Source organism: Anser brachyrhynchus (assembly GCF_964034855.1).
Source record: "Anser brachyrhynchus genome assembly, chromosome: 12".
Lineage (NCBI taxonomy): Eukaryota > Metazoa > Chordata > Aves > Anseriformes > Anatidae > Anser > Anser brachyrhynchus.
Window position 1 is genome coordinate 746,501 of NC_137707.1, and position 25,598 is coordinate 772,098.

The following is a 25,598-nucleotide window of genomic DNA, read 5'->3' on the forward strand; positions in this document are numbered from 1 at the left end:
GAACCACCCACAGGATTTTCTTTTTGTTTGTTTGTTTTTTATTTTTTTTTTTACTTTTGTTTTTTAAACCTAACAATTTGGGTAAACGTTCACAGAAACTGTGAAAGATACATACCTGATGCAAAAGCCACGCACTGCCAATTTTAGAGTTTATAATCTGGGCTGGAGACATTTGGAAAAAAGGTCAGTGGAATTCCTTAATATTGCCCAACACTTAATATTGCCCCCCCCCCAAAATCCCCAACTGAATTATTGGAAATGAATCAATTTGGCTGGAAAATTAAAAAATAAAATATGAAAGCCTGTAGCTTGGACATGAAGAATCTTCAGTCCCAGTGGTTTACACCTGACAGAGGCTGGAGCAGCTGAAAACAGCATTTCATAATGGGAAGTATAACTACCAAGGTTTTGTGCTACGAAACACTAGTGCAAATGTCTCAGCATATGTCTGCAGGATGTGGACACTGGCCAGCCCTCAACACAGCCTGCAATGGAAGCAGATGATTCCATTCCATGAGAGCGGTGGCAGGATCAGGGCAGCTTTGTGTCTGTGAGCGGACTCCCTGAGGGCAGGGACGGCTCTTCAGTCTGCTGGAAGCAAGGGGTGTCAGCGCTGCATGCTGCATCTGACAGCACGGAAAGGCTAAAAAGCTGTATTGTGTCACTAGCTTATACGTGTTTTCTCAGAGTTTTTCTAATGAATGTAATATAGGATGTTCTAGATTTACACCCATGTGATCCTCATGTCCACACAAATGTTTTCTGCTTCCAAGGTCTACGCATTCTATTCTGTTAAATTCCTTGAGATCTTTTTAGTATTTACATGCTACCTCACTGCAAACAATTCTGTAGTATCTGGAACATTACAAAGTGTCCGTGCCAAATACAGTGATTCATTGCACTGCTTTAATAATGGGCAAGAAAAGAGGCTTTTGAGTTCTGTAAGCCATAACAACTTTGAATAGAACAAAGGACCCTCTCGAAAGTCACTGAAGTTAATAGAGCTCTTTTCACTAAAGCCTAACCTGAGTTTGTTGAACAACTAAATATAAGCTCCCTGCCATCTCACTTGAGATATTCTCTAGCTGTGGCGATAGTAGCTGTTCATTTTCTGCATACCACCATAATGAAACAAAATCATAGAAGGTTAAACAAAGACACTGATGGTCTATAGAGGTGATTGGAACCAATGAAATGGAACTAGTATCATCTTAGCCGCCTGCTCTTCCAAACACAGCCAGCAGTACACCTGATCTTCCAGAAGGATTTTTCAATCCTGTTATCTGCTTAAACAGAAAGCATTAATCTATATCAAACAGATCATTCATGCACATTAAGGAAGCCATTTTCTCTTCTCCTTTTCCAAGGACTATATTTCTCTGCCCACCTCTGATAGAGGTCTTGCCTAGTAGACAACACAGAACTCTACCTCTTTAAATAGCACGCAGAAAAGCACAGAGAAAATTATCAAGAGAAAAACAGTCAAGGACCATTATTTGAACCTGGCTTTTTTTTTTTTTCAGGACCAAACAGCAGCTTGCTGTCTTTTAAACATTTTTTTCCCACAGGCAGATATACAGAGAGGATAATAGGTTGATTAGACATACAAGGTTAGAGTGGGGAGACTCTCCCTTTACACAAGAATACAGCCTTTTTTATCTTTGAAAAGAGCGATTTAATTTATTGATATTTTGTTGAAATAAAGCATTTTAATTATCTTAGATATCCATGTGGAAAAACCTCATCAACGCTAAGAATTCACTCCAAAGAATCTCATAGTTTATGGTTTTAAACAAAAGACTCTCTCTGCAACATACAGCTTGTGAAAATTTGTTTCAGTTCAACGTTTTTCTTCTTCTTTTGGAATCAACTACTCTTTTTGAGCCTGATTTTCTAAGGACATAATCCTTAGGAAATGAGTTTGTCTGCCTGTCAGTTCCCACCTCATTCCCGGTTTGGGCAATTTCAACCAAAACTGAAACAGCAGTAAAAGTCTTAAAGACAGTGTGTTACTACAGATGTTGAGAAATGGCTTGATGCTTGGAGGAAATGGTGCTCCCACCAAGAGAAAGCCCAGTTGTTGCATGGCCAGCGCAGCTGCAGCTGGCAGACCAGCCAGCATAAGTCTAGGCTACATTAGCCATGACACGTCTCTCGTGCAGATGAAATGCCAAAGAAGAGATGGAAAGAGCTACAGTTATTGCCATGTGATAGAAATAGGGGGTATAGCACATGGTCTTCATAGAAAACTAAGCTTTGTGGATTCATCTGCCTACAGAACAATTTGTTTTGTTGTACAAGATTGTATTTCAGAAATACCTAGTTTTAGGTTAAGAAGGACCTACTGATACAAACACTGAAGACCACATTTAAGTATCTCATAAAACCTTACATTAGTTTCTTTCATGTTTTGTGAATGCATTATGAAGTACTGGGTTTTCCTGGCAGAAGGAGGAATGTTCTGCTGGTGTTTCTCTTCTTGCCAGCATGAGATAACCAGCTCAGGATGGGTAACGTGAGGATTACTGGGAATTTGAAATAGGCTTAAATTACACTTGATGTGAGTTGACTTTAGTCTATAGCATACAGAGACAGACAAACTACATCCACTTCTTCATTAAAAGAGCAAATGACTGCCCAAATCACTACAGCAGAGAGCATTGCATTCTGATGGAAGGGGAGAGAAACTCAGAATTCAGGAGGAAGCGCACCCAGAACCTCTATACTGCTCTTTTGTATTTCAATTTTCTTTGGCCAGTGGGGATGATTTTATAGCATCACAGCAGAACATTATCTTTTATACTTTGACAAAATGAAACCGAGTCCTTGGGATTTTTTCACCCATTGCTCTCTTGGCTACTTCACTGCAGTACTATTTCATTACTTATTGATTTTTCAACATGCTGTCTGCATCGCTGTAATTTACACAAGTTCTGATAGCCCTCAGCGATTCTTAACACCTCAGGGTGAGATCATGGAGTTCACTTGAGATACCAAAGGTAGGCAACAAGTTCTTCAGAAAAGATGACAAATTGACAAACTTGATAGTCAAAGAGGAAATCAAAGCATCTGAAGTTATATAATGTACTAAATTATCAAGATACTTTTCTTAGCCACATTGAACTAGAGCAAATTTGCACCCCAGAAATTACTTTCACATATAACTAATGAGGGACTGCAAAGTATATGGCTAAAACCCAAGAAATTAATAATGCATGTCCTTTATATGGCAGTTGAACTAATGCTATTTTTGTAGTAACTGGAGATAACCCCTGGTCTACAGATATGTTTGTTAGTAGAGAAAGACATCAAGGACGAGGACAGTGAACTACAAAGTGCTTCTCTTACACTGAGGTAAGCAACTGTTCCTTCTGCAAGCCTTTTTCCACATTTCTGCCATTTTGAGTAACTTTGAAGCAGTCACTTGTGGCAAGGGGGGTGTTTGCCTTAAACAAAAGGGACAGCCGCGCTTGAGGCCTCTAACAGAAAGCGATGCTGTAGGAAGACGTGTGCCCATTCCTTGTTGCTGTCTCTGAGCTCCAAAACAGAGCTGCTTCTGCAGAAAACTGGTTACTGCTGAGTGAAAGGAGCTCTGATCTTCACACACTTCTTGAGAGCCTCATCGGTAGTTTTGTGAGAACAAACATCCTGAATACTGAAAGCTGCAAATCATCCTGTGCATCAGGCACGGGGTGAGAGGGGCTGTGAGAGCTCTGACCTGTGGCCACAGCAGGTGCGGTGGAGCCGAGAGGCTGCTCAGCTGGGCAGGTGGGTGCTGATTGCATACAGACATCACTTGCAGAAGACCGTATTGTTTGAGAAAATATTACAGAAAACGGGACATTAAAGAAGATAATGATATTAGTATCTACTGACCCACAATATATTTTATTTTGTAACTTTAAAGGAAAACATGAATGAACCTTAAGAACTGTAAGAACCTTAGCTCTTCACATCCTGACTTTGCTTTCTTATGATTCCCAAACTACATTAAAAGCTTTTTGTGTTTCACAAACTTGTACTTGTACACATGCATGCACGTGCACACCCATACTTATTTACAATTTTGATTGCATGAAACTGCTTATCAACGTTGTGTGAATAATGCCAGGAAAAGATACTCTCCAAAAATCAATATGTTGAAAGTGCTGTTTTAGGGTTGCAGTAGTTGTTGGTTGTGTTTCTGAGTTATTCCTATTGACCTGAGTTCAAAAACAAGGTATTGATTTATAAAGTACCTTCAGTAAATAAATGCACATTCTTTCTGCTAACCCTAATAACCTGTAGCATACAGAACACGGTTTCAACTCAGCTTAGAAAAGCACTGCACACTGTGTCAAGAGTTGTCCAAAAGCTGGCAGACTTTTTTGACAAAATGGATAATGGAGATAACATTATGAAAGCAATGCAATTGACCGCACTGTGAGCAGAAATTAACAGAAGGAGGAGAAAATGATAGGGTTATGACTCTTTTTAAAAAGAAGTCCTGCTAATTATTAGATTTAGATTTGTTGTGTACTTGCAAGTTTCATATAGGAAAAAACTTATCTGGTATTACCTGATAGTGTGCACAGAGATTTGTATCCACTTATGACCACCTAGGATGTATTTTTACACTTTCACGATAAATGTAGAATTGAACTTCTCTGCCTGAAGGCTAAAGCCCATACTAATTTGTAGAAATAAATTTCAACTAAAGCCTCAAACATCCTGCAAGTTTTAGAATCGTGTTGCTACATCTAAATCATTAACTGTCTATAGACGAAGAAGTGAGTGGTACAGCAGAAAATGACCACCCTGGTACAAAATCCGGCAATGTGACTTAGCTGCCAGTATTACCTTTGTGAAACACATCCAGCCAGCCATGGTTGCTACAGCATGAGCAGGAGAAGACATCTCAGCATTGAACCCATGAATCCTAGGACCTGCATTAAACGTTTAAAGTCTGCCACAGCTGCTCTCTCTCTGATCTGGGATTGCCATAACAACTATGTTTGTCACCAACATGTTTTCCAAATTAAGCACTTATCATGAGAGGTTCTTGAATTTTCATACACTCAGAAAGATTACAATATCTATATATTGTCGTCATTTTTATTGCTATGGAACGATCTTGTCAAAAACCAATGGTCTTTTTATTACCAATCTTTATCTCTCGTTAGCATGAGCCGTACCCATACCTGGTGCACAGTTCCAAACTGGAGCTGAACACAGCTGCAACATCAGTTGGAAATTTTCCACTGTAACACTTTTCATGAGATTTGTCAGACATGGAACCCTTGGTGGGAGTGCGTTAGTTTAGGCATGTCTTGTGAGGAGTCCCAGAAGGTTTCTGACCGACACCTGCCTCCCTCCTTGCCAGGTTGCCCTTCCATACACCCCTGCGACTCCTCACACCCAAAGCCCAGCCTGCCGCCTGCAGGGAGCGTGCTGCGAGCTACTGTCAGTGAGGTTCTCCTGTGTTAACAATCCAGCAACACTGACTTTGTTGACAGGGTCTCATCATTTTCTAAAGGACAATCACATTAGACAATCACCAAAATGAAAAGAAATGGCTATGTTAGTAAGTACATCTAGGTGGGATATCCTAAACCCTGCAAAACAGTAAATGTTTCGGTTGTCAATATTGTTTATGAGAATCTATCAATGTAGCTCATTATGAAGAGAAAGAAAAATACATCCGAAATTACTGAAATGTTTCAAACAGCATATTTTTTAGCACCGCATGTTCATTTAAATAGTTCATGAATTTGAAGTGGCTTATCTATCCCTATTTATTTCATATTCCTCAACCCTTGTATTTCAAAATTTATGATCTTGCTACAAAGGTCATATACGAACAAGTATAAGTCCTCTAAGATCTGTTATTCAGAAATACTAAGCTGATGTTAGTTTAATTGATTCTGTGGAAGCAGCGATGCTTGTAGCTCCTGAGAATCAGGGAGTTTCACAAGCTGGCAAACTTTCCAGTAGATAAAATAAATATTCTTACATCTGTTTCTTAGAGTGCGTATGTAAAGCACATAGCTACATCAATACAACTCCTAGAAGAGTTTAGTTTTAATACTGTTTCTTAAAGATTCAAATGATCATGGTTTGTAGAGCATAAGCCACAAACAAAAGCCAATAAATGTCCAAACAGTTCACTGTCTTTGTTCCGAGTTGTACCTAGTGCAGGACCCAAACTGCAGCCACGGACCCAAAGCAGACTTTCTAAAGATGACGACAGCCCCGCAGGCGGTGGGTGACCCGCGCCATGCCATCCCACAGCCTGGGCGAGCCTGTCCGCCAGCACTGGTTTCCTGGAGCCCCCCCTCAGCCTTCTCACACACCACGCACCCCGCGCATGGAAATAATCACACGGAGCCATCTGATGCTATAGGATCCGTGAATTTCGCACGCACACTTTCTGGGACAAATGTAATAAAACAAATCGATTGCTCCGTTTTTCCAATACGATTACAGAAAGGTGAACAAAGAAATTTTGAGTTCTTCAAGGAAAGGCCCCTTAAGCTTACGTGTGGACTGCGAGGTTTAAGGTCGCTTTTCCCGGAGTAAAAGCATTCTCACCACGTTTCTAAAGAATTCACGAGAAGGTACAGCAGCACGGTTTTGAGGATCGCTTCGCTTCAAGACAGAAAAGACTTAGCTGCACAACTGATTATTAACTTGAGTGCTGAAATGCTTCCTATATGAGGAGGCAATTTAGAGCCTAACCAGAAACACTGAATTAAAAAGTTCAGTTGATGCTACAGATTAAGAACATGAAACTAATTACACAAGCCTCATAAAGTGTTATAGATCAAATCGTAATCACAACAGAGCTGATGACAGCGCATACACGACGGGAGGAAGGCCAACAGCTTGTCAGAAACCCTCCGCACGCCCGGCGCCTCCTTCCCCTCCACAGCTCCGCTCCTTCAGCACGTGTGCGGCTGGCTGGGTCCCGCTCCCCTGCCTCCTGGGAAGGCAGACGCAAGCCCAAATTCCACAGCTGCACCGCATGCGAGGCATGAACCCGAACCACATGGGCAGCTGGCAGGCAGCTGTGGGTGGCGCGCAGCCCCCCCGGCACCGCTCCGGTGTCCCAGGGGCTTCTCGTCCCTGCCGGAGCTGCTGGGGGGACCAGCGAGGCCTGGGGTGGGGCTGCTGCTGAGGAGCCCCAGCTCCAGCTCCAGGAAGTCCTTGGCACCCCCAAGGGAACCTTCTGCTCCAGTGGGACAAGCGGAGCTGGGTGTGCTGGGAGACAGGCACCGAGGCGCTGCAGGCTGCCCGACTCGCCGCTCGCTCCCGTGGTGAGCGGTCGCCTTACTCGGGGCCGTGACCAGGCCGAGGCCTCCGTAGCAGGCACCCGCACCGCCGGGTGAGCGCGGAAGGTCGCGCTGCCCGCGTGCCGCTCGCTGCAGCCACGCTGCGCCCGGGGGCTCCCCGCAGGCGGCCGTTTCCCCCTGTAGCTTTTCTGTGAGTTTTGCTGATAATACCATTAGGGTTTTCCTTGTGCTGAGAGAGGCTGGCAGTTGGATGAGGAGCCTGCAGCCTCTGGATGGATCGATCCTATCGATCCCAGAGGCTCCATGTCATTTCCAGGGGATTTGCTAAAGAAGCTACTTATGTCCCTTTTTCATTTTCACCAACTCATTACCAGCTGCTGCTGCTCCGTGCACTTTAGCTACACCTGCAGGAATGAAACTGTCCACTTCTCTCCCTCTGATTCTGCCGTAGATACCTTTTGCACAATTAAACACCACCAATCGGATCCAAAGGCTGAAGCCAGGTCACGTCAGCGCACGAGGTTTATTACCCACCTTTCCACCCTCCGCGCAGGCACACGTATACGCTCTTTTTTCCTTTTTTAAAGGGCAGCCCAGCACCAGACTAAGCAACTGATCCCTCGGCTTAACTTTTAAATTAAGACCATTGTAAATTTGGGAACTTGAGAAGAGATAGAGAGGACACCCATAATCCTTTGCAAATGTCAAGTGGCTCTCGATATTGGTTACTTTTCAAAGGTAGCTAGGCTACAACGAACTGCAGTAATGAAAAAGCCCTGTCAGGCCCACTCCGTAGGGCTTCAGTCAATATACATAATATTATTGGGCTTTGAAAGGATTAAAGATTGTTTCTTTTGCTTCCTTGTAATATGGTGATCTCCTGTGCTTAAAGCCGCGATGCGCCTTCTTGTTTATGGAGGGACGCAGCGAGCGCGCCGTGCCCCCCGGGAGGGGTCCAGCCCTGGGCCACATCCTGCACCTCCCAGCACAGCGCTTCACGCAGCTGTGGTTCGGTCCTGAGGCTTTCCATCCCACTTCATGGTTACTTCTGACAAAGGAATTTCACAGCTCTTCCACTCCGAGAGCCTGAAGGGGCATGGAGAATTTTTAAAAGTAAAAGTTGAACACCACTTAAAGCCTTCAATTATTAATAAGACACAAAAGCAGACTGGAAAACAGTGAAATATTTGGAAAAAAATACCATTTTTCTCAACATGCTGCTAGAAAGAGTTCACAGATCTGCATTTTAACTGCAAGAATTCAGTTCCTCACAAACACACATTAAGTATGTGCAACCTTAATAGTTAACACTTATTTGGATCTCCCGGGGCTTTTCTCTGAGTCATCACGGTAGTTTTGTCAGAGGAGGTAGCACAGGATGAGACCCCAAAGAAATGCAACTATTAATGCTAAGACCTTCTCTCTGGCTTTGGTATTTCCGCAAGGATCATCCCTTCCAACGGAACATGCCATTGGTTTGGGGCAGGTCTAAGGCAGAGGACCGCACTGCTGAACTACTGTCAGAACTGTGTTCTTCCTCTTCACACATTTGTATTTTCCTGTTCTGATATTAAATACATATTATTTCACTGAATATTGTGAATTTTTCTTCTTAAATAACTTGTAAATATTATTTTTGCAGGGTTCTCCCCGACTCTCCATTTTAATGAATACAAATGTAAAAGTTGTTGGCAAGCCTCTGTTCTTTGTTCTAGTCCGGAGAAATGAAGAATCTGAGATTCCCATAAAACAGAGAACAGGATTTGGCACCTTGGACATCTATCTACAGAGACTGCCTCTCTGCAGTGCCTCCGCTGTGGAATGAAGTTTCTGCCACTTAATGGCGAAGCTGGGGGTTTCCAACACCTCAGCGAGGCCTTGCTGGTACGTTTTGTTCGATGTGGAACGATCCCTCACCACTGAAACTTAGCTGAAGTCATTGAACCGTAACTGTGTCTCTGAAAAAGGTGGTTGAACATACTACTGTTTTTCTCTTGCTATTCTGATGATACTACAGTCTTCAACAACTGAGGAGGAGATCAGAATCTGCAGCAAGCAGGTGCAGAAGCAGTAACTTAAGCCTAGACCATTGACACATGGCAAGGACAAAGTCTGAGTTACTCTGGAAAACGGAATGACAAGATAGGTAGTATCACTCCATTAGAAGCCACGCAATGCTGAAGTCCTGGCACAGTAAAATGCACAGCAGGATCTTACGCTCGTTGTTCCTGACTGTGCTTATCCCAGTGGGACTCCACCGGCAGTTTCACTCTGAAAATTACCCGGATGAGTAACTTTCCATTTTATAAGAAGACAAGAAAAAGGGGAAGAGGAACCAAAGGAGATGTTAGAAGTTTTAACCCAGGGTCTTAAGAACCTAGATCTCAGGAAGATTTTAAAATGAAACCCCAATGAAAGTGCTTTTGCAGGTTTCAAGCCATTAATCCTAACTACAGCTTCCCCACTTTAAGGGCTGATCCAATGTCCACTGAATTCAAAGAAAAATCATATAGCTATGCCAGCAAAAAAAGCCTTTGGCTTCAAAGATATATTTCAAAAAGAAAAATGTCATATGAAACGCAGCAATAAATAACACCAAGCATTTACAGACTAGGTTACGTGTTATTTCAGGTGTTGAAAATGATTTTGCTGAAGCCAGGTGCGATAACCAAACTCGTAACTGCCCACCGAACTCACAGTGCTCGAGCCCAGTGCTGCCTGGCCGATGGGACAGAGCTCGGGCCAGCTCCTGCCTGCTGGTGGCAGCTTGCTGCAGATGTCTAAGGGAATTATTTCCAGATGGTTTTGCTTTGTTTAACATTGTTCTGCATAGCAAACACAACTAAAGTATGTTATGAACTACAAGGGCATAACAGCCCCTCCTCTGGCTCAGCTGCTTTGTGTTTCAGCTCGCTGGGGCATGGGGCATGAAAGCTGGCACTGCTGGGCACAGACACGTCGTGCGAGCAGACATGCGGCACTGAGGCACAGCACCAATACCCAGGCCTCTTGTGCCAGCTGCACAGACACAGCAATTTTAGTTAGTTTTGCATGGCCTGAATGATTTCTGCGTTAGCTGACATGCTGGTCATTTGTTTACGGAAATGTAATGACCGTAAATGTCCAAGTCATCAATGATTTTGATAATTCTGTTGTCTCACAAGAATTAGAGTAATTACACAAAATCAGCTTTGCTTTATTATAGTACATTTTTAAAATAAATTCTGGATTAAAAACAAAACAAAACAAAACTATGAGGATCCAAAACCTGAGACAGCCTGAACTCTTAGGCATATACCTTAACTGTTCAGGGCCCCATGTATTCAAACTGGAATAACTGAAATATTCCAAACTTGTGTCTGATGCTCGTGGGGACAGGCACAAAGACAGTGATGACAGAACACTTTAGCAGCTGATATCCTTTATGAGATACCTAGAGATACCTTAACTTTCCTAACATTGTAAGTATTTTATAAATATCATAGAAAACCCACACAGACTTTAAAGGACCTATAAAACCCTACTGTATGGCTATACTGTAGGAATCTACAGGTAAGGAATCACACAGGAAATGAGAGGAGAAAGAAGAAAGAAATCCAGGAGAGCAGAAAGAGACCAATCCAAAAACTGGTGACATGGACATTACACGGAGATAATGGGGAAGTAAGCTAATAAGGGCTGAAAAGGTATCTACATATTGACCAGGAGATCTTTTCTCAAATAAACTCTTTTTATAGGTATCTCACTGTAGTTTTTTTCTTCTGTGATCACAGAAATCTCAGACTTGTATGTGCTCCGTAACTAGCAACGTGGCAACTCGAGACTAACCCTGCATTGCCTGTAGCCCTATCAGTAAAGGATTCTTAAACGTGTTTTAAAAGTACACAGACCTACTTAAGCAAGTGAATAAAATAAATAAATAAATATATAAAAAGATCCCAGATTGTCTGGGTAATAAATTAAAGGTTGAACGCCTAACAATCATTCACGTATCATTTTGGGGATTTTTTTTCTTTTTAATGTTAATTTTAATTTGAAATTTCAGGCCAACAGTTGTATTTCTTGATGAATCTATACCATTCTGTTAACTGCTTCCTCTAAGTAACTGATGGGTCTTCACAATCTAAATTCTGATTTAAAAGATTTGCCTGAAAGAAAATCTCAATATCAATAAAACGTAATGCAGCTGAATCTCTTCAAGATCACAGTAAAAAAGCAGCAAGTTTCTATTAGTTGATAACTTAACAGGTTCCTAGTAATCCTGCTGATTACCACTAAAAACCTGGATACAGATGCCACTTCATTGTAAGTGAAGATGGAGTTTTAAGTTCTGGAGAAGTATAATCCCATGCACGAGGCGTACTGGGAAGGAGACGAAGAAGGGAGTTGTATGATAGACCTTCACCAGTAAAAGGTTTCACGCTGCAGAAGTCCATGGGATGCTGCAGAATGGTAAAGTCATTCATCACATGTATTTAAAGTTGAATTTGCCGATATTTTATGGTATTGGATTTTATTTCTATTAACATTTTATGCTGAAATTACAGAATGATTCGTGAGTACTGAATTTTTGATTGCTTTTACACTTGCTGGGACACTATTAACGTTGATTTACGTTAATAGCACTGTAAGAAGATATTAACAATGAAATTTCCAAAAGCACTTAGCATCCCATAATTGGAGTTAAATGACAAAAAAAATGAGGGGATAATAAAGTAGAGAGAGAGACAGAATTTTTGACAATACTCCCTCTAAACTGTAATTTTCAAGAAGAATTCATGCAGGACAATTTTATAAAAGAATAAAGTCACCTATCAAGAAAGAGAACCCTTTCTTTACTGACTAAGCAACATGATAGCAAATTGAGATGTAGGTCAAGTTCCAGCTCCCTCAGGCGCTGGAGACAAACTGAAGAGTGATACAGATTTTACATCTTCACACCAGATGGGTGCTGACAACGCGAAGTCTGGAGAGTGCTTTTCTGGACTGAAATCTAGGAAACAGCAGTGGGAGGCTGATACCGGAATGACATTAAACAGAGGAGAAATTAGCCAAGTTTTGTCTTTTTAAGGCCGAGAGCATGAAGTTTCTCATGAGAAGGATATAAAGCAATGCAACACAGGTGAAAACATAGTGGAACAGCGAGCAACAGAAGAAAGGTTTCCTCATCTCTGAAGCCACGCTGGCGTTTGCTTGTTCTCCTCACAGAGCAGCCAGGCCACGAATCCCATCACAGGGTGAGCCACCCGGTGCGGGTGGAGCTAAATCGACCTACAGCAGGCTACCCCACTACCAGCGCCAGCCTGGGTAAGCCACTGCATGGCAGCTGAAATGAGCTCTTCCATAGAAAACAGAATTTAAAGAGCTTTAGCTTCAAATAACTTCTTCCTCACTTGATAGTTCATGCATGAAGGCAGGGACAAAACCTCACAGCACTCTGGAAGAATTTGCTCCGCTACATGCCTGCCTCCTGACGCCCTGTCTGTACCGATTCTCGGTAGTCACTGGGCAGCACAATGCTCCTCTGCTGGAATTTCTCAGCAAGCTTTGAGAATCGCCTCTTGGTGACTGAGGCATCCGAAGGAGTAGAAACGGGATGAATGTTTTCAATTTCACTGCATAAAATCTCTCTTAAAATTAAGTGCTTTCCATGCTTCTTTTCAAGCATGGGCTTGTCTCAGAACATTCAGTAAACTCATCCAGAAAAATAATAATAAAGTGCCTTAGCGAGATCTGCTGTCTGGCCCAACAAGGTTGTTTTTACATTTTTGCACCAGCGCCATGCAGAGGACTTCATCTTTGGCTGAGGGAGGGCTGCCCACATGACAGCAAGGAGGTGTTAAAGGAAGCATCTAACCAGGCAGGAGGTGCAAAACGTAAAACTGGCCAAAAAAGAGAACTCCCACTTCACAGAACACTTATGGTATTCTTTGATCTCAAATTAGGCTAAAACCAATTTTTTTTTTCTTTTAAACAGAATTTCTGAAGATTCTACTTTGATATCACTCATGTATTGTTTTTAAATCTTCTCTTTCCATTAAAAAAGCATCAAAGTTGTTAAAAAGTGCTGCAATGCTCTTCACTGTTTTCAACGCGTGCAGTTAAATTGCTCATTTAGTCATAGAACATATAGGGCAATGTGACAAATTACATGAAAAGTTGCAACAAAAAGCAAACTTGAAACAAAAATATTAAAATAGACAACACAGAGGAATAAAATAAAACACTTGATCTGTTTCAAGTAGGTCTGGAAAAAATGTAGAAAGTGTTTGTATAGATGTGTTTCATCAGCTTTGTTTAAATTACAATTAGTGAGGGGAAGAAGGAAGAAGATATGCCAGCTTTAATAAAGAAAATAGCTACAAAAAAGTTACTCTAGGAGGAGGTTATTTTGCCATTTTACTCTGACCGGGCAGGAAGACTCTGTCAGAGTTTTGCTAAAAAGAAATCATACCAGCATAAATTTATGGTCAACTAAAACAGAGAAGAAAGCCGTATTAGAAGTCAAATTGCACAGTAACGTAATGAAAAGTCTGCTCTGACCTTAGGAAAATAAACATTTAGCAATAGCAATCTTACCAAAGTGATGACACATTGGGAGTGTGATTCAAAAATGACAAAAGCCAAGGAAATCTGAAATGGGACCAAATTCAACTCTGTTTGAGAATTACAGACTTACTGAGTTTAGGGTCAGTGGGAATGCTGTGATCTTACGGTCTAATGATTTCATCCCAAAATTTAGAAATGAAACTGCTGTTGCAGCTTTTTTTTCAAAAACAAATTATATATAACAAAAATAGTAAGTCTTAATATAAGGACCTCAGCTGAATCTGTGAGGTGCATTAGTGGGTTGGCTAATTACCCCTTCTCTTATAAACGCACAATTTATTTCCTGTCTGAATTTGTCTAGCACCGGGCTGCAGCCATTGGTACTTGGAGATGCCAGCTGAGTTAACGAGGTCTTTTGTCTGACTTGGTCAGTAAATGCAAGATTTGTTATTATACAAGAGTAAAAATATTTTTTGCTTTGAAAGATTAGAAAACGTTTCCTTTTACTAGAAGAGCAACTGTTTCATTCACAACGTTCTATTTTGGCTAAACCTACCTTCACCCAGTTAAAAACAAAACAAAACAACAAACAAGACAACCTTCTATCAGCAGGACCTATATTTGCTTGCACAGAAGATCTGTCAGCAGATCAAATGCAGCTGACGTGACACTAAGTTTAATATGCATCCTTATTTCTTTAAAATTCCTCTTTACTGATGCACTTAAAAGGAAGTTTTATGGATTTCTGAAGTAATCATAGTACAGTAATAGGTAAGAGTATAAATGCATAGAAACAAACAAACCAAAAAATCCAACAGATATGATGGCACCGACTGATGCATAAATTAAGAACTGAGTGATGGACAGATAACTTGGATGAACTGTTAAACTGTTGTAAGACTGGGAAAAAAACCAACAGATCAGATCCCTGTACAGTCTCACAGGTCATCAGGCTGTGATCAATACATATCCAAATTAACAGCTAAGTAGACTTTGTAAATGGGTAAGCGTTCAGGTAGCTGGATGAGTAGCTGATACACAAGCGAAGTCAGGTGACAGAGCCAGGGAAACACAGATAGGTGTCAGAGCTTAAAGGAGCCACAAAGAGCTGTGAAAACAGACAATGGTAGGCATTGCCTTCCATTCTCCTGGATGTTTTACGGCCTGTGTCCAACCTGCTCTTGCACCACTTCAGAAAACGCCACCTCCCGTGAGACTGGCACAGCAGCCTGAGGGAGTCCAAGTCAAAAGTACTGAACCAGGATACCAAAAAACGACTATTTCTGGAGCAGTAGTATCAAAAAAGGTGCATGCTACATGAAGAGGCTCCTGGGAAAACCAAAGAGAACGAGGACGTTCCCCTGTGAGCAAGCACCCGTTTCTGCCAGGCTGAACCCTCCTGAAGGCGCAGGGCCTCCCCGTGCCGCTGGCTACGGCCTGCAACATCTCAAGTGGGAAAATACAATTTCGTTATGGCCCTCCTAGCTTCACTTTCAGCATCTGCACTGCCGCATACAAAGAAACATTCTGAAGAATTTCTCATCGTGGTCATGGGGGCAGAATTCGTAACGTGCCCCAGCCAACCTCTGCCTGCTTCGCTCAGATAATCGAGTGCTCGTGCCGCCCGCCTGGCTCCCAGGCCCTCGCCGGGCCACCCGCGGGTGCCCTCGGCCGGTGCCACGCCAGGAGGCCCGTCCTGCGGTGCCTCCTCTAAATTCCTACATTTGTGCGCACCTTCCTCTGCAAACCTGCTCTTGGAGGCCCAGAGCCGTAATTAATCCATGTCACAGCAAAGATGTAGTGTCGGTAGAATTTATGACTGGCTCTGAGCTGCTGTGATGAGCAGGGGCACCTCAGCCCCTTGTGATATAAATGCCTCTGCTAATTGGATTGCAGGAGCTAATCAGAAGCTGGAGAGAGAATGAGCAAGATCAGCCTCCCCGCGGCTGGCGCGGGCTGATAAAGCGAGCAGCTGCTCTCGGGAAGGAGGCGCCGAATGGGCTCCTCGCGCCGAGGTCTCGCCTGCGATCGCTATCGCAGAGGTCACCGTGCGCGGCCCCGGCACTGCGGCTTGGGGGCAGCCAGAGGGACACGACCTGTGGCACGGGGGGCGCCGGGGGGCGCAGGCCCTGCGTGCACGCCTGGGGAGGCTGCGGGCTGTCGGAGTGGCCCCGCTCGCTGCTTTTGGCAGCTGGCACCACAGGTTCCCCTGAAGCAGGCACCCGGCTTGTTGGGGGTGGCAACCCGAGGGACTCGAGCAGGCACCCGTCGGTGTCCCTGGGGTCTGCACTGCCGGCCACTACCGTTACAGAGGGGGCTGAATACTCAGTGGCCCCAATACTGCGTACCTCAACGCCTTCAGTAGGCGCCTTTCCCTAGAAAGACAGAAAGCCAGAGGGATGGAGATGGAAGAAACACAGGGAAATGCCACGAGAGAAGTAGCTGCCTGCAGGCAGGGGTAGGGCTAGCAACGCCACGAGCAGGGTGGGCCGGTGCCACCTGCTACGCGCTCCGCATGCTGCGCAGGCCGGCACAGGGGCAGCGGGAGGCGGCTGCGAGGAAGGGGCCAGGGGCCAGGCTGCTCCTGGGACCCGACTGCAGCTCTGCGGGAGCCTCGGGCTCCCCGATCGCTCCTCACCGCCTCCCGGCCAGCCTGCACCCACTCACAGGGAGAAGGGGCAGAGCCCCCGCCGGAGGGGTCGGACCTGACTCGGTACCCGTGCTGGCACACTGCAGCGCTCGTAGGCTCCTGCTGGAGAACACGTTTTGCATTCTAAAGCTCTTCCATGTTTAAGCACCTTTTCAGTCTTCTCCATGTCCTTCTTATTGCCCTTTATTTTCCTTTCTACCTCCCTCTCTTTCAAACATATGGGTTTGAAAGCAAATTCTGAAAGTGATGACTAGAGACAGCAATCCCTCCTCACATAAATACTTCTCCATCTTTTTAAACCTTACGGGAGACACAACAGAAAATAACCCTTGTATTTATGCAAATTCAAAAGTGGCGTGTGATGATGGAAACAAAACAGTGCTGGACCGCAGCCAAGGCATGGCACTGGCGGGGCCTCTCAGCTGCTCGCCTCCTGATTCTTCGGAGGAAGCAGCTGTAGAGAAATGAAAATACAGAAGCCCCCACGCCCGCCCGCCCGCGCACGCATTCCAGCACCCGTCACCTCGGAGGCGGCAGGACACGGGCTCCGGACCCAGCTCTGCCTGCAGCCGCTGCCCGAAACACCCTGTCGTCCCCCACAAGCCTCCCTGTCCCGCGTTCCTGATTCCCCTTTCAGGAATTTACAAACATTTTCCGCAGATCAATATCTGTATTGATTATTCATTGTGAGCGAGTCGTGTGTCTTTGGTGATCCAACCTGGCAGAGTGAGCAGCCAAAGGCTGCTGCAGTTACACATAAAAAAAATCCACAGAAGACGAGAGGGACCCAGATCTTTCTGGGCTTACCGCTGCCAGCAACGGAGACGGATGGAGAGGAAGGAAGAAAGAAAATGGGGAAGGCATAAAGAAGAATGAAGAATCAAGGGAGCTGAGGAGAGAAAGCAAGAGCAGAAAAAACAAAGTCACCACTGGAAAACTGGTGCCGGGGCATGCTGGCAGCCTGGAGAAATTCCCAGCCTTGTGCTTGCCGTTAATGCACGCAGATGCGGTGGACTTATTGCTCTGGGAGCGAAAAGTGACTCACAGTTTTGGTATCTGCTACGTAAGAGCATTGGGGGGATTCCTTGGCTGGCTGACAGAAGAGGAAGAAAGCAGCAGCAGTGAGGTAAAACACGATTCCTTCCTCCTGCCTTCCTGGGAATGCGTCTCGTCCGGGCTGGCTGGAGCAGCTCTCTGCTCTCTTATGATATGCAAAAGGAGAATAATTAAAAGCGCCAGCATCACTTGCAAAGTGAGTAAACACAAAGCCTTTCAAAACATGCTCTTCAGCTAATGAGAAGCTGTAATTTCTTATACTTAAAGGCAAAAAAGACACTGATGAGACTCAGTGGAGTGTGTGTGCATGCGCGCCTGCGTGTGTGTGCATGTGTTTGTAGATATGAGAGAATCAGTTAATTGTTGATGATGTTTAGAAAAGGGATTATGAGAAAAGACACTGAAATGATGACAGGAAACATCTTGGATCAGAGCCAAAGAAATAAAATAATCAAGGACAATCAAGCCTGCAGCTCCGGAGAAAGCGCCGACTGTTCTGCCGGGGACTTGGAAGGAATTTCCCCGTGCTGCTGAGCTGCAGCTGGAATACGTGCTTGGCACCAGGAGGGAGAACTGCAAGAAGCAGTTTGCTTAGAGCATGAAACAACAGAAGACAGAACTATGGAGCTGTGCTACAATTCAGAGGTTAAACAGCTTTGTCTGCTTATTTGTCGGATGGAGACTCATTTTTACCAACATCTGATGTGGTCTCTGAAAATGCAACTTCTGAAATCCTCTGAATGCAAGCAGAAGCTGATGATTCTCCATATGCCTCTCCAGAACTGCTGTGACATTACAAAAACAAAGAAAAGGGAGCTCGAGGAATTAAGTTCTCCTGTGGCTGCAGGATCTGCTGGACCTGATCATGTGAAATGACTCCGGAATCAATTCCTTCCTTAATTCTGGAAATTGGGAACCCCTTACTCCAGGTGGGGGATTGCACCTCCCTGCCTCCAAGCGCACAGGAAAAGTGACAATTATCTGGAATAACGGGAGCAAGCTTTCCTTCCCACCTGGGCATCTGACTGCTGTCCTAAACGAATGGATTTTAATAAATGTTTGTTTTCTCTTGGGATGAGGTTGGGTGGGGAGAGAGGATAGAGGGAATTTTAAACCTCCTTGTGACTGTTATGTTGTAAGTGAGCTACAATAATGCCATCTCTTTGTTTTGGATGTTAAACTCCGTCTTGCTTCATTATTGCTGAATTTTGGCACATTAAATTCTGGGCTTCTCCAGCAGCAGAAACACATGGTCTATTAAAGTGGGATTCTTTGGGGACACGGAGGCAGAGAAATGAGCCAATCATACATGACTTTTCCACATTTCATATTTTTCAGCATTTGCAGGAAGCTTTTCGGATGGTATGTACGTGTGTGTGCACCAGGAAGGGCGGGAGGGGAGGAGAGGGGAGAGGGTGTGCAAGAGGGGGAGAGCGCATGGCAGCAGCAGACGCAAGGTTTGGGTATTCATGCAATCGCTGCAGAGCGCGGTCGGTGCTGCCAGGCAGCCACCCCTTCCCGGCGCCGTGCTCTGCGCAGACCTGATCTGAATGCTAAATGCAGAAGACTAGATTAGCATACTAACCAAGTCATGTCAACCCCAGGCAATCAGCAAATGGCCATCTCCTCTCTACCGCCAGTGCGGCAGAGCCTGCCAGAGCTTTAACCGTGTCCTTTGTCAGATCGCAGTCTATGTTTGCATTTAGCTTTTATTTTCCAATCAGACCCTCTAAATTCATCAGCAAGAATGAAAGGTAGAGATGCAAAAACCTGTAATGAAAACACATGATCTATTTAAATGGTGTTCAGGCTGAAAGGAGGGGTCTTGCAACGCTAAGATCAGAAGAGAAGAAAATCCCGCAGCCTGGAAAATGCCCAGACACACGCAGTGTCCTTTCCAGTGCCAAGGCTCAAATGAGACAGTTGCTACAATGCTGATAGTCTGCATAAGGATGTTGTAGCTTTATCTTTACAGAGACTCAAAGAAATGCCAGCAACTGGCCAAAAAGAGAAATCTTAATTATTCCTGCTCTGGCCACTCTTAATGTCATAATTACTACTACTGCTGTTATATGAACTTTAATTGGAAAAAAGCTTCGGTGCCTGTAAACATAAACTTTTAAAATCATTTAAATCACTCAGATCATTCCTCCCATTTTGAAAATTTTGTGAGCCGCCCAGCTGGGGCAGCCCCTGCCCCAGGGCTCAGGGCAGGGCACGGCCAGCCTGGCGGCACTGCGGGGTGCAGGCCGAGCACCCGTCTGTTCAAGTGCCTTTGTCTGGAGGGTTAGTTTTTTTAAAACTGCTTTACAGATGTTAAACTGTCAATGGTTGTGCAGAATAAAAAGATTTAATCCAAGCATGGCCTTTTTACCAGAATCTATCAAATAAGGGAAATTTTGAAATAATCTCTACTGCGTGATTTATTTTTAATGGTGTGTGGGTGCTTTAAATATCACAGAGGCATATGTCAACAGGATTTTTAAGTGAATATGAATGTGGAAAGGAGGAGTATGTGATCAACCCCAAAGATCCTCGGGTAGTTTGAGTGTCCATAAGTTTGAGGCTTGTTTCTCTCTAACTCTAGATGATCGGAAATAGGGACACAGAATGCACGGCCCAGGGACATTCTCCCTGCTGCTCACATCTAATGGCAGGAACCTGAATACAGCATCACTGAAAATGTGCCAATGTCACAAGAACTGTCTGGGCTCTGAAAACCTGGGTAATGCATACTTTGGGGAAGCAGGAATGTTAGCAGGGAGAAAGAAGAATGTATTTCAGATCCCTTTTTTCCCGTATTCTTAGTGCAGACTGGATGATATGTGCAAAGCCTCTTAGGTTGTGTGTGTCTAATGAGGTATCTCCACTAATTTCAGTGGAGTCATGCTGATTTACACCAGTCAAGAGCCCACAGCTTAAATGTTTTGAAGACAGACAAATTAAAGATTCTATCTGTTGGAGAAATTGGAAGAAAACCTCTCATTACCTGCCATATGCCTGTATCTTCCAGTAAGGAAAACAACAAGAGAATCAGCTAATGTTTAAGGAAACCTGTCTAATTTTATACATGTTAAGGACATGATTTTACTCAATATAATTTCATCTGCCTTGACAATTAGACAAACACACTGAAACCATTAAAAATCTTCAAAATTTATCCTTGACTACAACAAATCCTTGTAATCAATCTTTTAATTGCAAACACTGCAAATAGTGATAAAATGTTTGCTGCTTGCTACTCACTACTGCTGTACCACTTACGATGTGGGACTAGAGAGTTTTGGAGCCACTAGAATAAAATCCTATTTTCCCAGAAGCTTCTGAGCCTCTGTGTCAGTTCAAAAAAAAAAAAAAAGAAAAGTGTTTTGGGAAATCATATGAGAACTCTGTCATATGTGCCAGCACATCACTCAGATGATGAGCTACAAGTACGTTCCCATTCTATTTTCAGTATTGAAATAAAATATAGGAAACTTACTAAAAGCATGCTATAGTCTTATGCCAGAAGATCAAGACAAACTGAAGAACAAACCTGGAAAAATATTAGCAAATAGAAAGGATATGGCTTTGGGGAGCAATATCTTATTTGGGATGTTCATCAGTAATTAAGGATGTTTCTTATCTGCCCAAAGAACAGAAGAAACTTTAGGCAGTACCTGCCAACCCTGGAAACAAACATGGATTTTCCACAACCTTTTTCTTGCTGTCAGTAAAACCTGCAATTCAGAGCATGTGCTTCACTGCCTGATTGCAAAATAAAACTGTCTCACTCAAAGAGAAAGCTGCAGCGCAAATGTTGTTTGCCCTCTGATATGGAAGCATGAATTTCTCTGGATGTAGCAGTTGCCATGGTCACAAAGCAAACCAGCCCAGCCGAGGTGAATCAAACTCCCAAGTACCACCTTTCCTTTGCCAGGCGGGGGGATGCTATGTGCACTGTGATTTTCCCTGGATGCTTCCACAACAAGCACTCTAAGTGCAATAGCAGTGATGTCACGGCAAATACGGTGTATTTAGAGTGCAGGATCTGAGAGAAACTGCAGCGGGCTGAGGTCGTGCCCTGGAAAACAGAATATTCCAATCAAGCTTTTCTCCTGCACAGGGAATGTTTGAAATCAGGATCTGATCCTACTTGTTTGCTGGAACAGGAGGTGATACAGAGGGGTGCAGCCCATCGGTGTCAGAAACCACGAGCATTACTAACAAATGTCCCCTTGTATGCAGAAATACAGCAGCGGTCCTACTTTCTCCACTTTCTTAGCACTTACCGAAGAACAAGTACCCAATAAAAAAGTAATTACAATAATTTAATATAATAAAATCTATGACAAATACAGCAGCAATGTGAACGATGGTATTTTTCTCACCACTCTAGGTTGAAATCAAAGCCTTCAGTTTAAAAACCAAGTGTATCTTAGATCCAAAGGAAGAATGAGAACAACATGCAGAAGTTCCTTTTTACAAGTGAAGGTAACGGAGCCTTGCTCTACTCAGATATGGCTTGGTCTTCACAGAACTAAAATTACTGATTTTCCTTTCTGAAGATGGTTAGGAATTCGGGCCTCTTCGTGAGGCAGTTCACTCTTAAAATATCCTACCCTTTGGCAAAATAAAATTGTACTTGCTTGTGCCAGTGCTACAATTTTTAAACGTTAAACTTCAGCTAAACGAAAGCCAATTTTCACCCGGACAATTGGAAATACTTTTTTTCTCTTAAGGCTTTCACCTTGCCTAACTTCAGCCTAACTGGTAGGTGTTAGTGTAGCTCAGAAATATTTCTTAGTAAAAGGAATTTGTAATACTACATTGTTATCATCCTGACAGACTGCACAGTTTTGCTCAAACTGAAACCTCATCTCAGGAGGAAAACCACATCTTGAAAATGGAAGTTTCTAAAAATTAAGAAAAAGCTAAAGAATAGTGGATACGGTGAAAATGGATATGCACCCTGATTTCCAGCAGCTATACACTTTCTACACGTTTGTCCTACAAATAAATTAGACATAATATTGTGATTGCCAGTAATAACATGGACACAGCTACCTGCTTGCTTAACACTGTTTGTGCATACCCACATACTGTAGATTAAACGGTCTTCTGACTTACTTCCACTTGCAGTGAAGTATTTCCCTACTAACCCTTTATGGCTGGCTTGTTTTTCACCATATGTATTTACAGATGTTGCTTCAATAGAATCAAACCCTGCAGTTAAACTGAGATGCCCCAGCCAACCACCCACAAAGTTACCTAGTATGTTCTAGTATTATATTTACAATACGGCAAAACTAGTCAAGACATAATAGCGTGAAAAAGGCACAAACAACCCCACACTGTAATCTTCCTGAAATGTTTCAAAATTTCTCCATTTCAGCCTCTTTTTATCTTTCTTTCTCTTCCATCTCGTACCTTCTGCCTGCTTTTCTGTTCTTTCTCTGATTCATCAATCTTTCTCTCTCATTCTCAGATCAAAGTCGAGAATATTAGTTCAAGCTTGGGGAAGGTGGGTTTTCAGTGTTAATATTCCTCACTCAAATCTTTGGATTCAGTTTACAACATTTGAAGACCATCATACACCACACACAAAGGATACAAACACTTGAAAAGTTTCCTGTCTAAATAGGACAAAGTAGGCGCTTTACTTGGGATCTTCTGAGATCTTAAGAATGCAAAGAAAATGAATGTCTTTGCACATCACAGAACTTCCCAAGGTTTCCATTTAATTTATAAGCCTGATGATTCTCAAGAAATTGAAGTGTGCACTTACGTTGTAAACAAAATACTTCAGATAGAATCGTATGAAGAAAGCAAGAGAGAAATCTTCCTCAAAGGATAAAAAAAAAAAAAGTAAATAAGGAAAGAATCTAGATCCAAACTTACACCTTCCATTTTTTAATCTAGATAGAGGATACTGATAAGTATTTCATGAAACCAACCATTAATGTTGCTATTGCTATCAGTATTACACAAAGATACTTTGATATTACAGGGTATCCCAGATTTTATGAATGACTCTCTGACTCAAGATATACAGATAAATTAAAAACAGGTACTTTACAGTGACTCAGTGAATTCTAGTTACACAAAAAAATAATTTTGAATGAAATTACTACATTTGGACAACGGGTACTTTTTCAATGCCAAATCTAATGGAGAAGGTCGAGAGACTCATCAAGACTAGTCAGAAGAGAAGGTTGTTTTTTCACCACGTTTTTTCTGCCAGCACATCATTTACCATAATTTTGGAAAACTGAATATTTAAGACTTGAAACAGACCATCTGAATATGATTTATTTTCAACAATTCACAAGCAATATGAAACAGGCCAGAAGTCTTATTTTCCTCATTTTTCCTTATGACTGTTTGATTATGGCAGAAATTCAAGGGACAGCTTTCTTACTAAGAAGATTAAGTCAAGGATACTAATCATTTGGCCTGTTCTTTAATGATAGAAACTAACAGTTATGGCCAAGATAAATAATTAAATAGCGTAGTCCCTATGGTTACTCGCAAGCCCCCATAGAGCTATAACTTGACAGGGTATCAGCTTGAAGACATCCAAAAAAAACCAATGTGCTGTGGATGGTCTTGTTCAGAAAACACCTTTTCATTCATCTTACAACATGGAAAATAAGAGGAGGTAAGATTACAATCCAACAAGTCGGGTGCTAAGAAATAATTCAAGCAGATGGCATTTATAAAAACAAAACAAAACAAAAAACAACAACAAAAAACCCCACAACATACAGCCATTAGAAGAAAGAGCAAGCAAATATTGCTGCTTACCAGAACGGCAGAGGATAAATGACACAAAGAACTCTAAAATCTTTGTTTGAGACCAGCATGGTTGTATTACATGTAATCACATCTCTTTTAATCCATGTTATTTATATTACGCATCCCAGGAGGGCCACCAACACAAAAATCACTTCTCCAAGGCTTAAGAAAATTAGGTCATAGAAGATCTTCCTACCTCAGTATGGAAATGTGAAGATAATGTAGCAAGATCCAGCACCAGTGAGTGGAGATGGAGTGATGGTTCCTATTCAGACTGGAAAAAGCTGGTACAAATTCTCCAGATCAGCGCCTGCAAAGGAAAGAATATGAAGCACATAAGGAATACTGAAGACTTTGGAATAACACACCAAAATAACCACAAGTTTGTTCATAGCATAGAGTAAATAATGTATTTTTTTTTTATTTGTGTTTGGCTCAAATTCACTCGACAGTCTTTATTGTTCTACCTCTCCTGTGACGGCAAGTTGACCTACAGCACATTTATATGATCGGTACATTTTGCAAGAGAGTTGCACTTTCCCGTGCACTTTTCAGTGCACTTCCCAGCTGCCTGGCTTAATATATGAACAATTGCATCAGCTACACATATGTGGCTGTGCCAATGGAAAACCTGCAAGTTTACCTGTACCAAGGCCTCACTCTGACTTGTCTGTCAGCAAAGAGAGGAGTTCTGTGGTCTCATTTTTTTGTTTTCACCACTATAGCTCAGCACTGCTAACAAGCAAGGGAGTAGATGCATAAGGAATGAAAACAAATACAATTAAGAGTTAGGAGAAACAACTGGATTCAGGACAAGCCTTCACCTTCCCAAAAGAAAGAACGACTTGCAGTGCACAGTTCAGGCACCTGGAGGGATGGCTGCACAGAAGGTGGGACGTGCTGCTGCAGCCTAAGGCAAGAGACCGCAGCGAGGGGACCTCTTCCATTTCCCCGCTGTTCTTGTTGCACTCACACCTCTGCAGTTGCTGTGGACTTACGAATGGGAGTTTCAGACACCCGGTTTCCCTCTTCTCTATTTTTCACTCTTCTGTCTACCTTCTACATTTGAATGCATTTTACCATTTTCTTTCTTTCAGAGTCTTGTTTAACCACTTGGACAGAAGGGAGAGAAAGCATGCAGAACTCTAGCATGGGATAGAGACTGAAAGCCAAGCCAGCTGATGTTCGTATCATTATGGGATCGGTCTGCAGCAGAGATTGCAACCTGCCAGCCTGCAAAGCCAGGGCAGGAGTGTGCTGCTGGTGCTGCCTCTGTCTCACCCTGACTGGAAGCG

General features: G+C 43.0%; 1 protein-coding gene across 9 annotated transcripts in view; it reads right to left on the reverse strand.

Moving 5' to 3' along the window:
• The window catches only part of ZFHX3 (zinc finger homeobox 3), a 618,952-nt gene that overhangs the window by 234,801 nt on the left and 358,553 nt on the right, over positions 1 to 25,598 (reverse strand). For all 9 annotated transcript variants that reach the window (XM_080552446.1, XM_080552438.1, XM_080552447.1 and 6 more), the window contains one exon: positions 24,500 to 24,613. The gene's annotated coding sequence lies outside the window, so the exon portion shown is untranslated. The remainder of the gene's footprint in view (positions 1 to 24,499; positions 24,614 to 25,598) is intronic.